At 41.1% G+C, this 13,433-nt stretch overlaps 1 protein-coding gene across 7 annotated transcripts in view; it reads right to left on the bottom strand.

The window, feature by feature from the left end:
• The window catches only part of HDAC4 (histone deacetylase 4), a 407,925-nt gene extending 394,793 nt beyond the window's left edge, over positions 1 to 13,132 (bottom strand). For all 7 annotated transcript variants that reach the window (XM_019553979.1, XM_019553983.1, XM_019553981.1 and 4 more), the window contains exon 1: positions 13,038 to 13,132. The gene's annotated coding sequence lies outside the window, so the exon portion shown is untranslated. The remainder of the gene's footprint in view (positions 1 to 13,037) is intronic.
• Between the last annotated feature and the right edge of the window lie 301 nt (positions 13,133 to 13,433).

The following is a 13,433-nucleotide window of genomic DNA, read 5'->3' as shown; positions in this document are numbered from 1 at the left end:
GATTTTGGGGGATTTTTAAAAGTGGATTTGGGATGCTGCTGCAGCAGTCCAGTTGGCACAAGGGGTAGTGTCCCCAGGTACCAAGTGGCCGGGTCCCAGAAGCTCCTGAGAGCAAGTAGCCCTGACATGCTTGCCAGGGCAGCTTTTTGTATGTATGGTGCCTGGATAGGGCAGCTTTTTATATTACTGGCGACAGCACAGGTGCTGGCCCCAGGCTCTAATTCCCCCTGGCTGTAGATCCAGGCAAAGCCAGGCAGTTATTTTGCCTCAAGTGGCACAATTTGCTCCACAACAAAGTGCATGTCTGAACATGCGCACCAAGGCAAAAAGCTTAAATTTGCACAGCTTCTATTTGAGCTGCTGCAAGCACATGTGGACGCACCCAGACTGTTTTAATTAAAGTGGGTTTTTCAGCATCCTGATCATCTAGTGAAGAAACATAATCGTTCTTGCACTGGAAGGTCAGTTACAAATATTCTAAGCCATTTTAAACTTAGGATTCGAATAACTGCAGCTATCTGAAAGCAACAAACTAAAACCAGGCAAGATTCTTTACATTCATGCAAGCTTTCCCTTCAGCTCTGCTAATCCTTCCCAAGCATTCTAGTACCAGTGCCTTACCCTCCACCCAAAATCCTCCCCCTCCATTCCAGACAGCAAGAATCCTGAACACATGGGCCTGCTGGGCAAGGGTCTGGGCCTTGCTCGTTTTTAATTTGGGAAGCAGGCAGCATTAACTAAATTGATCTGAGTGCACTCGAAGACGCATTAACTGGTGAGGGAGGAGGGGGAAAGAGAGGGGCATCAAAGTTTAGTCAGCGCATCCAAGCCCAAAGAGAGAAAAAAAGTCTACACAATGAGCAGGAAAGGACATTATTTCGCAGAGATCTAACTGGCCAGGACCACACCCTGCACATAGTTCTGGGGCAGAAGTCAGATATTCGCTACTGGGACACATATCATGTGTTGCTGCCAAAAAAGAGATGACACCACCCCTGTTGCTCCTACACCATGCACTACACCACTATTGCTGCTCTGCCCTCCACCTTGCCAGGGCCAAAACCGCTCCACAGAAAATGCGAAGTGAAGCAAGGCAGTAGATGGGCAAAGGGAAGTTAAGACACTCCCTACCTCCACCTCTATTCCAGTACCTCCACCTCAAAAGACACTGTTTGGGGGCTTGTGCCCTGCTCACCCATCCATTGTTCCATTACTCTTGAGAACAGCCTCATATTTTGGTTTGGGGAAAAAGGCTTAGATCCTACATTAGTAAATACTGAATAAGCGAGTCAAACCTCGATTAAATGATTTGAGTATTTAGAGCAAGTTAGTAAAAATTTCAGGAAACTATTTTCATTGGAGGCATAAGCATTTGCTGTTTTCTGTCTTGGACTTCTTCTACCAAACAACTTGCCAAAAGACTCTATTCCTATGGATACTCTGACTGATGGAGCTGTCAGAGTACGGACAACAGTGGACAAAATGTTAACTGAATCTTCTAGCAGATCTGGACACCAGTGGCTACAGCATAAGCAACAACCTTGCCCCTAAATATAACTTCCAGAGGCCCTCCCACGCCCCCGGGCACAGCATAGCAGTGGGGGGGCAGCAGGGATCACCCACCCCCCTCTCCCCTCCGCTTGGCACGTACATGGCAACTGCCCCATGGTGCAGGTGCAATGCAGCTTGGCAGGGCACTCACTGTGTGCTGCCTGGGAGCTGGGGCGGCTTTTACTTGGTCTACCTATTCGATTCAGATTTGGAGATTTGGTCCCCGAACTGAGCCGAATCTCCTCCAAAAAAAATATCGAATCACCTACCAAAGCTTTGCAAAGTCGTACTGAAAACCTGTTTCTGTACCACCATATACTATATGTAGTTGGGATGAAGTCAGACAAACTTTTTAAACGCAAGACAGTCAAGCTTGCATTTGAAAGTTTGTCTAACTTTATCCCAACTATACAGTCAGTCCAATACAAGATATCACCCTAAGAAATCCTTCTCTCGCATATATATGAATTTTTATTTTCTACCCTCTGAGGATTCAGTGCAAATTCAGTGTCACTGCATGTGGGTGGAAGTTAAAGATTAAAGGAGCACAGAGCTTCTTAGTAGAGAACCTATAGCATTCCTTCCTCCCAAAATTTGAATCAACAAACATCTGGATTTCTATTTTATACTTTCATCCTCTCCACCATCATCTTGCTGTTGCTTAGCTCATCTTCTGCATCTTGATTTTGCTACTGCAACACAGTGGACACATCTACATGCATACTTTACTACAGAGTTGACTTATTAGCTCCGCAGTGAAGTGTCACCATCTGTATGTGCATCCCTATTAAGGTACAGTAAATTAAACGCCACTGTGGGATAGTACTGCTCAGGACAAGTACTATTGTATGGTGGAGTTAATTAGTGCACTGAAACATACGTAGACAGTGACCAGAGCTACCCAGGATGCCTGCTGGCTAGCCCTGCCCTGTAGCACCCTCATGCCCCAGCCAGTCCCTCCACAGCACAGAACCAGGGTGGAGCAGCTCCAAGCTGGCAGGCTGACCCTCATTCCCCTGGGACCCTCTGCCAGCTGGAGTTGCACCACCCCACTTCAATGTGCTGCAGTCCTGGACACCGTGCCTGGGAGCAATAAACTCTGGCATGAACTCCACCAAGTTTAACTCTTCAGAGCAAGATGCAACTGGGCCCCAATCCTGACTAAAATTCAAAACTTTACCCTAGTTAGAACATTTCTATTTGTTTCAGGTGTTTACTTTTTTCTGCAACAGCTTCTAAAACTGCTCGACTTCAATAGGCAATTACAGTTTTATGACAAGCTAGGGCTTCCTTCTATAAAAATGGATTTTACAATAGGCCATCCCCTTAGCTAAAAATAAACAAACAGCACACAAACATAGATTTTTAATCCAGTTGATTTAAAAACTGATATTCAGCAGCATCTGTTATATGATCTTACAGGAGGTAGCAATGAACAAAATTACAGTTTCCTTTCCTGGCCAAAACAGCCAAATGTAATGCAACATGCAACTATCCTTAATACATGCATCTTTTCCTCTCTTGACATCAAAGCATGAAAATGCATCTGATGCACTTCAATGTCAACATCAAAATGGAAGAGTAGTAGAAAGCAAAGAAGTCACATGGATGGAGTTAAAGTACCTAAAATGGATATTAAAAAGGTAGTTAACAGTGATTAAGCCTAAAATTATAAACAGTGGCTAGACTATAGTTTTCTACAATATGCAATGCTATTTTTACTTTTTATATAAACCTTCTTTTCCAATCAGTTTTTCATGACTGGAGTATCATTTTTACTAAATCAAGAGTTTACTTAACCTGGACTTCTGTTTTCCATCTGTTTGTAAAACAAATACAGCACAACATAGTGCAAGATTCCCACAGCACATTACTAACTCAAGTGTGACATGGACTTCATTTCACTATTACATTTCTACTGGGAGAAAACTGTCACTCTCCAGTAGCAACTATAAGAGTACATGGATACAAGCCCCTTCTGGGAGAAAGATCTTCCAAGTTTCTCACACAAGAATGAACCGTTGTACACTGCCCTCCCAGTCTGGCCTAAGAACAGAGCAATGCTCCTCACCTCTTCTCCAGACCAGACTGCATGATCTGAGGAAAAGGCTGGGAACTTTGGCCCGCTGATCCCTTCCCAGGGGTTGCAGGCACCAGCTTTAAACATGCCGAGGTGGTAGGGAGCTCCCTGCCATCATACCGCACGTTAAGAACCCCACACCTGTAGCCTTGATATTTTACCTGGTTGCAGAGGAGCAGCAAACTCTTCCAGCTGGGTCCTCAAACCCACAGTCCCTGGTCTGGGAGGTGAGCAGCAGTGCTTTGCCCCACTACTCCCTCCCAGCCCTGGGGGGATTGAATTTCTCACAGAAGTTTCCACCAGTAGAATTGAGTGCCTGTTCAAGGCCCTGCATTACATCTATTCTTTTCAATTGCAGGCCTGCTTGCAAAAGCTTCTACTTGCAACACATAGCATACAGTAAGAATCTAAGACAACTAATTGGTAGAAAACATGCAACCCTTAGAAACTGAACCAAGAGCACTTTTTCCATCTGCATGTCAGTTTACTGAAAACATCTCTAGTGTACGCATTCTAGTTTTCTTTGGATATTTTGCTCCTTTGACTATCTCACATTAATGATTTCAGGTGATAAAAAGAGACAGAAGGAAGAGCATGGATCTTACATTTCACAGCTATTAACTACTACAGTTAACATTACACAGAGCTACAAGACAGGAAACCCTTTGCTTTTATGACCCAATATCTACATTCTATTGAAATGGGGGGAAGGGACAACACACTCTAAGTTCCACCCTCCACCTCCATCCAAGGTAATCTGGATACATTTTGCTGTCACCATGAACACAGTATAATTAAAGCATAAGGCAATGATGGAGAACATGGCAGAGAAATCAAGATTAACATCCCCAGTTATACTAGTAGAGTTTTTTCTGCAATTCAACGAAAATGTGTAGCTAGGAATGCTACACTACAAAAGACTAGCCACTCCTTGGGACTGCATTTTAGTATTCACTGAAAATGAAGTTTCTTTTTCTGCAATACCCTTATGCAGTCACCACAACACAAATATGCTTCTTTGTTATCACTTGACCCAGCTGCATGCAATGCAAGCTCAGGCTAGAGAGATGTAGCTTCTAAAGAAAATTAAGATTCTGACACAAAATGGAAATCAGATTAAAAGTGAAGAGGGGCAGAGGTAATGTCCTTGGTATATGTGTGCATGAAAGCTAGTAAATAAAAAGGTCATCACTTGCCTCCCAACCTGCATAAAGTCAAAATGTATACAAATAGTCATTTTTAGTGGTTTGAAAATTACATCTTTTTCCAGCAAGTTATACAACTGCATGGAATTAAATCTATCTTGGTCAAAGTGTCATATTTACTTCTCACTAAAAGGAAACACTAAGTAAATAGATCTATTCACTAAAAAGATTTGCTTCCATTACAGTACAGTCAAGAATTGATGGAATTCTGTGAAATTTTTATTTCTTATTTACTAGTACTATGCATCTACAACCAGTTAAAACAGATGTATGCAATCTACGAGCTCCCCTTTACTCCTCCCTATCTCAGTACTGGTTACCGTACCAACACATACAAACAGTACTTCACTTTACAAGGTACAATTTTCACCCAAATAATGATTATGATAATGCTCCCCTTAATACCGAACTTCCCCATTCAGGTAAAATCATAACCCTGAGTTTTGTACCCAGCATAATAGAAGAAATGGAAGTTATTAATACTGCATCTATTTAGTCACCCAAGTACTGCAGTTCTCATAACAGTAACAATGCTTCATTTTTAATTTGGCAATACCCTAAGCATTTACTTTGCATAAAACTAGTGCATCATTAGACAGCCATATTTTTAAACAGATGAATAGCAGCAGCAGACAATGGGGCCTTGCAGGGTCACTTTCCTACTGAAGAAAATCAGCTTTGTGGAATCTGACCATTTTTGTACTGTAACTTTATTTTCCACTGTGGACACCAGTCTCCAAACAGAGTTGGTCTGACAAAATACAGACAAGCTCATCTTTTAGAAGTCTCCGCACAAACAACAGCACCTGCTTCCCTGGAAGCAATTACACTGAGAACTGACTCAAGAGAGAGTGATTAAGGCAAAAAGCTTTCCCCAAACAACTTGAACCACAACAAAACAAGATAGCATTTTTTCAAAACTCTCTGCTGCCCAGAATAAGGACCTGTAGGACTATGCAGCAGCACCATCTGGTGATTCCAGCCATGGCAAGTGATTGGGGGGGGGGGGAATTTAAATCAATGCTGATCTTTAGGCAGTTAAAGACCTTAACATAGTCAAGTCCACAACATCCTGCAGCAGGGGGCCATGTTAGTGGATCTTAGCGCCAAGTGCTTCCAATCAGACCCAGGCCACCACCAGAGCGAGAGCCACAGAGCCACTGCTACCCCTTCCCAACACCACCCCCCCACCACCAGCAATGCCACCACACCATGAAAGCCCCACAAATCCAGTCCATGGGCCACAGGTTGCCACCCCCTTCCCTAAAGTTCTCTTGCCTTATCTCCTTTGTACAGCAGAAGGGGACTGCATTGCTCTTATGATATTTCACAAGAAAAATAATTCTAAAGAAGTCTAACCAGAACTAAATCCGCTACATAATCATTTGAAAATTGCATAAGAAATGAAGCAGAATCATCACTGAGCCTTCAATGTCAGCAGCACCTTCCTCTTTCTTGAGAGTTATTCAGTTATAAGAGCAGTGTGATAGTACATAGGCCACACTCTTGTTTCAAAGCAATAGAGAAATATCTAGATACATTACTTAATGACTCTAGAGATAAAGACTCTAAAGTCCCCAACAAGTAATACCAAGGGGTACTAGTAATATGGCACAAGCAATGTTAAAAGATGTTTCCACAGCAATCAAGTAACTCTTACTGTTAAATTAAGACACTGGGCTTCTCCTTAGATTTTAGGAAAGGGTGATATTAAGACAAATTCCATAAGTACCAGAAGTAAACTATTTATACAAATGTAATCCTACTTTAACACATTGTAAATGTGTGAGTTGATATTAAAATAAAGTGCATTTTTCAGACAAAGCAACATCTAGTGATATAAAACAAGGGGTCTCCCACCTTCAGACAGCTGTGTGGAGAGGTCATTTAAAACAGAAAACAAACGGAAATAGCAGAGGTCCAAGATTAGAATCTATTTACATTTTACTCAAACAGAACCTTTGAAACAAGTGGTTGGGCAAGTTAAACAGAGGGTCAAGCTCTAGAACTAAATTTTGGATACAATCAGATCCACCCTGCATAATTAATATGGAAGCTAGCCTTATGACTGAAAGCACCTATCAGCATTTTTCAATGACTTTACCCAATGCCCCTGTAGAGTCCCTGTTCCCAAACCTGAAGTCACATGCCCCATAGACATTCATACATAGAAATAAGGTCACAAGATAACTGAAGTCGGGCGAGAAGCCCCAATGTGACCTTACTGCCCTCCAAAAAATTGGCAGCCACTGACAAGCTAAGCAAAAGTCACCAAAGCAGTCCATTTCCCAGTAGACATGTAAGGCACATCATTAAAACCACTTGCTTGACTGACTTAGATGAAGGGCCAAAATGCTAGTTGCCCTTTCCTCTACAGGGGAATTGGCCACAGGTAAGAGCAAAAAACCTTGACAGGGGAATGTGATGAAGTTTATGGCACAGCAAGCTTGGCTTTGTTTGTTTTGTCAACAACTAGCTTACTTCAGTCAAGAACTGTGTCTGGTGCCCTTCACAAAGCAAGAAAATGCATGCAAAAAACTTTGAAGACCAACAAAAAAAAACCCAAAACAAAACAAAAAACTAGTTTTATAGTGGGAAAAAAAAAAAACCCACATCTCAACGTTTAGTGCCTTTCACATTACCAAAACTGTCACCTGCTGAAGAGAGATTTAAGGCGATCGGGTTTGCTCAGATATGAGCTTTACTCAAAAGTGAAGATTCAGAAGGCAGACAAGGTTCTTTGGGTAAAATCTGATATCATATTAGATCATCTCAAATAGTTGGAAACATTCTTTTTTGCAAGCTTTCAGGTACAAATACCCTTTGTCAGGCTGAGGAAGCATCTGCAGTTGGCATGTGCTCTTCCTAGAGGGAATGGCAAAGGGTATTTATACCTGAAAGTTTACAAAGAAGAGTTTTTCCAATTATCTGAGGTGGTCTAATAAAAGACAATCAGATTTACCAAAAGAACCTTGTCTGCTTATGCCCTTAGACCAAGATGGCTATAACCTATATCCCTGTAAGATTCAGAACATGTTCCTGGGAGGAAAAAATGTTTTTTCCACATTTCTCCACAGCTTCAGTTAACAGGACAGAAAGCCTTTTTTTTTTTTTTTTTTTTTAAATGAATTAAACATTGCCAATCAGAGAATGGATAACAAACAGGAGGGATAAGCTCTAAAAAGGAGGCTTGCTGTGATGGACCATTTCATGGATAAAAAAAGACAATAAAGAGCATTACTGAAAGACTCCGAAAAGGAACCTCACACAAAGAACTGAAAGAAGCAAATAGGTGCAAGACTCTTTACTTGGGAGAATTAAGTGGCTTTATTATCTGTTTCCATTACTACCACTTTGAAATTACTAGATGTTGATTTGCATCTGAGAACTGACTGCTGGAAAACACAATTCAAAGTGGCATGGTTTGCGAACTCACTTCTCAGTCAGTAACACACTGGTACCATTTCCTAGATTTGCTGGAATTCCACACCTACATACTTGTTAGCTAGTTACAGCATAAGCTCAGAAAATTACAGTTATCTGCATTTAGAGACTGTTTGATAATCTTGGCTTTCTATGCCCGTATTAAGAACAAAACTCGGAGCTATACATCAGGTCCCTGGAATTTAAATATACGATTAACACTGTAAATAAAAGGAAACAAATTCCTTAAGGAAAACCTTTAAGCATGCCAGATCCATTCCCAGTAGTAACTGCTCTGCTTTGACAAGAGATAAATATTTACAGTCTAGAACAGAGAACACCTTGTGTTGCAATACTAGGAATGCAAGCCTCATCAGTCCTTAATATACTTAAAAGAGCTGGGATTTTTAAGGGTTTGAGTATCTGGAAGTGCATACATTAGACATTTTCCATTTATAGCACTAAAAAGAATAATTGAAGGTAATTATGTAGGGAATTTGTCAAACGTACTGATAATTTGGAACAGATTTTCATGAAAGAAGACCTCATCATTCACAGGATATAGACAATCACTTATGACAAATACATATTCATGGCAATGATTTTGAGTTTCGTTTATGCCCTCACTCATCCCTATTTAAAGCAGCCCCTCAGTTTTAAAATCATAACACTCTGAAGTGCAAGCAAATCTAATACCCCACTTCAAAATTCATCTGATGGTGGTTTCTTCCTTCCTCAAACTTAAATCTGTTGGTTTTGGGCCAGTTACTCACTTGGAATCCTTTTAGTTGCAGGGCAAACAGCGTGTTAGTCCAACCAGAACAAAAAGATGTCGAGAGCATCCTGCATGACAATGCTAGGAGTGGTCCAAGAACTGAAAGCATAGTATAACTGGCCTACCACCCCACAGGAAAATTCCTTACTCACACATCAGATCATCTTGTGTGAGCATGTATTACTAGGCACGTCACACACAATTAGTAGGGACCTACCTAAATCACAGTGGAAGAGCCCTGCACAGTGGCTCTTTTAAATCTTGTTCTTCCTGCCACGCACGCCCTTCCCCACCACTGACCAGCTGAGAGGCCCTGGCAAAAAACGTGGCATATTTAAAGCTACGGTTTTTGCCCTCCACCTGCTGAGGAGCAAGCAGCAGGCCTGCCAGGGTCTCTTAGCCAATCAGCAGTGAGGGGAGGAAGGACGTACAGCAGAGAACAAGATTAAAGGAGCCACTAAGCAGTGCACTTCCGCCACAATTTAGGTAGGTCCCTAACTATTAGTATGTGTCTTCACATACAAGTACAAAGCATACATGGACCTGGATTTCAAATGTTATCGACTACTAAGGAGACAGTACGGTCTAGTAGTTATAGCATGAGATTGGGTACTGAAATCTCTGGACTCTACACCAAACTGTACTCAGCTCAGCTTCCTGTGTTCTTGTTCATTTAGCAATATGCCTGCCTATGACTCATGGTATGTTTATAAAAAGCCATCACATATGAAGATTTTCGTTTTTTCACACCCCCCACTAAAAATTTCTTTACATCTTTCAGTGTCCTACTCAGCACAATTAAGCTAGTCATTATTACAACTGATTCAACTATGGTTACTCTTTGAACTGAGCACTCTGGTTTGCCTACTGTATCAGGAAAATTCATTTTTATTCTCCCGGGGGGGTTTTGGTGCATTTTGTCTTGCATTTAGTTCTACCTTTATAAGACACAATTAATGTGCCAGTCAGATTCAGATTTGAAAAAGTTAATACTCTGAGATTTTTAAGTAAGATTTCTAAAGACCAACAATGGTCATTTAGTCTTAAATATAGAGGTCATGAAAAGAAGCCCTATTTAGTCCTCCAGTACCACTGTCTGCTGTTGAATCAAGCCAGTAGAAAGATTCCTAATGGAACTAGAAAATATCTATACCCAAGCCACTCATATCTGTAGCAAATATTAAATTATGCTTTGTTTTGTATGCATGTGGGCTTGTTTTAATGATTGTTTTTGTGGGAAAACACACCTCACTATGCTTAAGAAGTGCTACTGAACATATAGATAGCAAATTCACCAGGCTATCACAATTGCCTTTCATATGTTTAAGTTTATAACTTCAGTCACAAGGTAATAAAGTATTGGCCATTATGGTAAACATGAACTGCAAGATAACTTTGCATAGTAACTAAAGAACAAAGAAATGTTCCCTAACATTAGCAGCTGTTTCTAATATTAATATTGTACACAAAAAACTCAATTCTATTTGCAGAAAGTGATAGTGTGCATACATGTTTAAGAAAGCTGTCAAATACGAGGCCATCTGCCTTTCAAGATATATTGCTACTGATACCAATGCTATTCATTGTCCTGTATCAATGCTGTTGCTAGCAATGTTCAAGAGGCAAGACTTTTTTGTAATATCTTTTATTGGATATAGGGGGCAAGCTGGGCTACAACACTTTAACCTACAGTATGGTTGATAGCGTTATATTCTCTGTCCTGTATCCATGCAGCAATACAAAGTTTTTCTTCAACTTTTCCTCCAAGGACCCAGAAATTTCTAGCTTTTACTCTCGGGAATGGCAAGCTTGATTATTTTTTAATCACTGTACAGGCTAACACAGTCTTTTACTTCCACAAGTTTGAAGACAACAATTCTTAGCTTTTTCCTAGGTTCAGAAAAAAAGAGATCCTCTTCTCAAACACTAAGAAAGGAGTTCTCAATCCCCCGGCCATGGCAGGTCAGTTGCCGGTCTGCAGTACAGTCAGCTACCAGACCAGAAGTAGCCACAGACCAGCAAGCCATGGCTTCTGGAGGGCTTACGGCAGCACAGGGTCTGGCCCACCCCCTCGCCCAGGGTGGAGGGTTATCCTTACCCATCTGCTGACTGGAAATCAGTCACAGTCGGCTGTGACTGCTGGGCCATGGCATAAAAACTTTGGGAAGCCCTGCACTAAGAGATTCTAAGCAGTGAAGTTTTAACTCCATGACATAATTCTTCACTCTAAAGATATTGGGAGCAAACTGAAGTAAAAATTGTACCTAAAGTGGAAAGGAATTAAATTCTGTAACATTAAGAAAAAAGTGCACTGGCAAACAGGTAGCTAGCTTCCTTCAAAAAGGACTTGCGTAGCATGCTGTAGAGCAGTGGTCTCCAAAGTGGGGTGCAGGAAAAAAATATTAGAACTTCTATTTAGATATATATTTATATAAATATACATATATTGGGGGTGCGTGCTCAAAAATTTTTTTACTGATAGGGGTGCGCAATCAAAAGAGTTTGGAGACCACTGCTGTAGAGCACCTCATACAAGTAGCAATAAAAGCAAAAGGAAAGGTAGGTGGCTGAGCTCCTGCCCTCCTTCAAACCTCAACATCGGGAAGTTCATGCCACTCCAATGGCCAGCACTATTAATTTAGCTTCTCTCCCTCCTTCTGAACATACAAGCTAGGTGGCACATACAGTTTCTGACAAGTGCCTGTATTGGTTCAGAACTGCTCTACCACCATTACGCAGTGAGCTGATCACTTCCGGTGGTACATAAAGGTTGGAAAAAGCTTTTGCTTTCAAGATTTTTTGTTGGATGGGGAAGGAGGAAGAGGAGGAACAGAGAAGATAGATTCCTAGCGTAAGGAATCCATTCCAAGAGACTCACAGCAAACAAATAAGAGAAACAAGAGGAAGATACACTAAGGAAACCAAGCTGACTCCATGTCGGTTTTCAGTCTGCTAGATTTGAAAAGCAATCTTAGCTTGGGTTTCTCTTGGAGAGACTGAATAAATGCCAGAGAAAGGTAGCGTTAAGGGCATGGGACTACCTGAGAATTCCAAACACAATCTTTCCCTTCCTCCACTTACCAAACCCCTTGATCATCAAAACACTAAGATACAAAGTCTAATTCTTTGGGCACAATCAGTAACATATTTGTGCACCCACACCAATACTTGGTTGAAGCTGGCTGGCCAGTGTCAACAGCAACAAAATCAAGTTTTCAGGAGTTCAGTCAGTTTTACTGCTGCAGGCCACAGGTTTGTAGAAGCAGTGAAACTGTAGTTTACAAGAACCAATCTGTCCTATTGCTATTTGGGAAACTTAAGAGGCAAAACAAAAAACTCAAGCCATTTAAGTGTGAAGCAGTGAAGGACTGTACTCTCTGCACTAAAGCCAGGGTACTCAGCAGAAACACTGAAGTTAACAAGAAACCAGTTGGTTTTACTATTCATCAGATCACTGACACAATACAGTTTACTTCATTCTTAAAAATGACATGCTTTATTGGAGGGGGGTGTGGAAGAGAGAAAAAGGGGGACAAAATAGGAATGAATTACATGCTGCTCCTTACTTTATCCTGTCTATGCCCAAGATACCATCCTACATACCGTCCCAAGAAGACCACTATGAAACACAGGCTCCCTATCTTTGGATCATATTGGTGGGGTTATATCTGACTACATATCCTCCCCATTTTCCAATATCCTAAAGGGTCCTAATGAGGTATTCTCAGCTAAGTGCTCAGCCATTATCTCACCTGAGTGCAAGATTTGCTTTGGGCCCTCTTTCCTGCGAGTCACCTGCTTGGAGGATCCTGGTACATCTTCCAAGCCCTACCTTCTGTACCAGTTAAGCCCTTAAACACAGAGAAGCCATGCCTAATAATTAAAGTAAATTCTTTTCACTCTCTTGAATGGATAGCTCTTAATTAGTTAAATAAAGAGAAGTATTTAGGCATTTATACATATTTTTAAAAAAATCCACCATGCAGGAAAGTTAAAGTCTTACCTCTGAATACTCTTTTTGTGACCTTCCATATTGGAGAATCTGAACTCTGGTGTGTTCCTGGGAATTAGATAACCTTTAAGTCGTGACAAAAGCTGAAAACAAGAAAGGAAGTTCAAAGTGAAGGATCATACTCAATTTTTCATTCATACCAGTGCATCTAATCCTTTCCCTTCCAAATGATCAAACATTCCCTAGAAGCAGAAAACCAGTCTTTATTTTGAGGTTCCAGGCTTCAGCTACACCCTCCCTCCTTCCCCACTATACATACAAGCCTCCATCAAAACTTAAAGTTCTCTTAGTTCTTGAATCCACTTTTAAAAACAAAAGTTGTTTCGGCAAAATGTTTATAAATCAAGGCAAATATGCTCCCTAATTAAAAACTCACTTTTGACTCAG

This window comes from Crocodylus porosus, unplaced genomic scaffold (assembly GCF_001723895.1).
Source record: "Crocodylus porosus isolate Cpor-Errol unplaced genomic scaffold, CroPor_comp1, whole genome shotgun sequence".
NCBI classification, from domain to species: domain Eukaryota; kingdom Metazoa; phylum Chordata; order Crocodylia; family Crocodylidae; genus Crocodylus; species Crocodylus porosus.
Note: the sequence above shows the minus strand (reverse complement) of the source record. Positions and strands in the feature narration are given on the sequence as shown.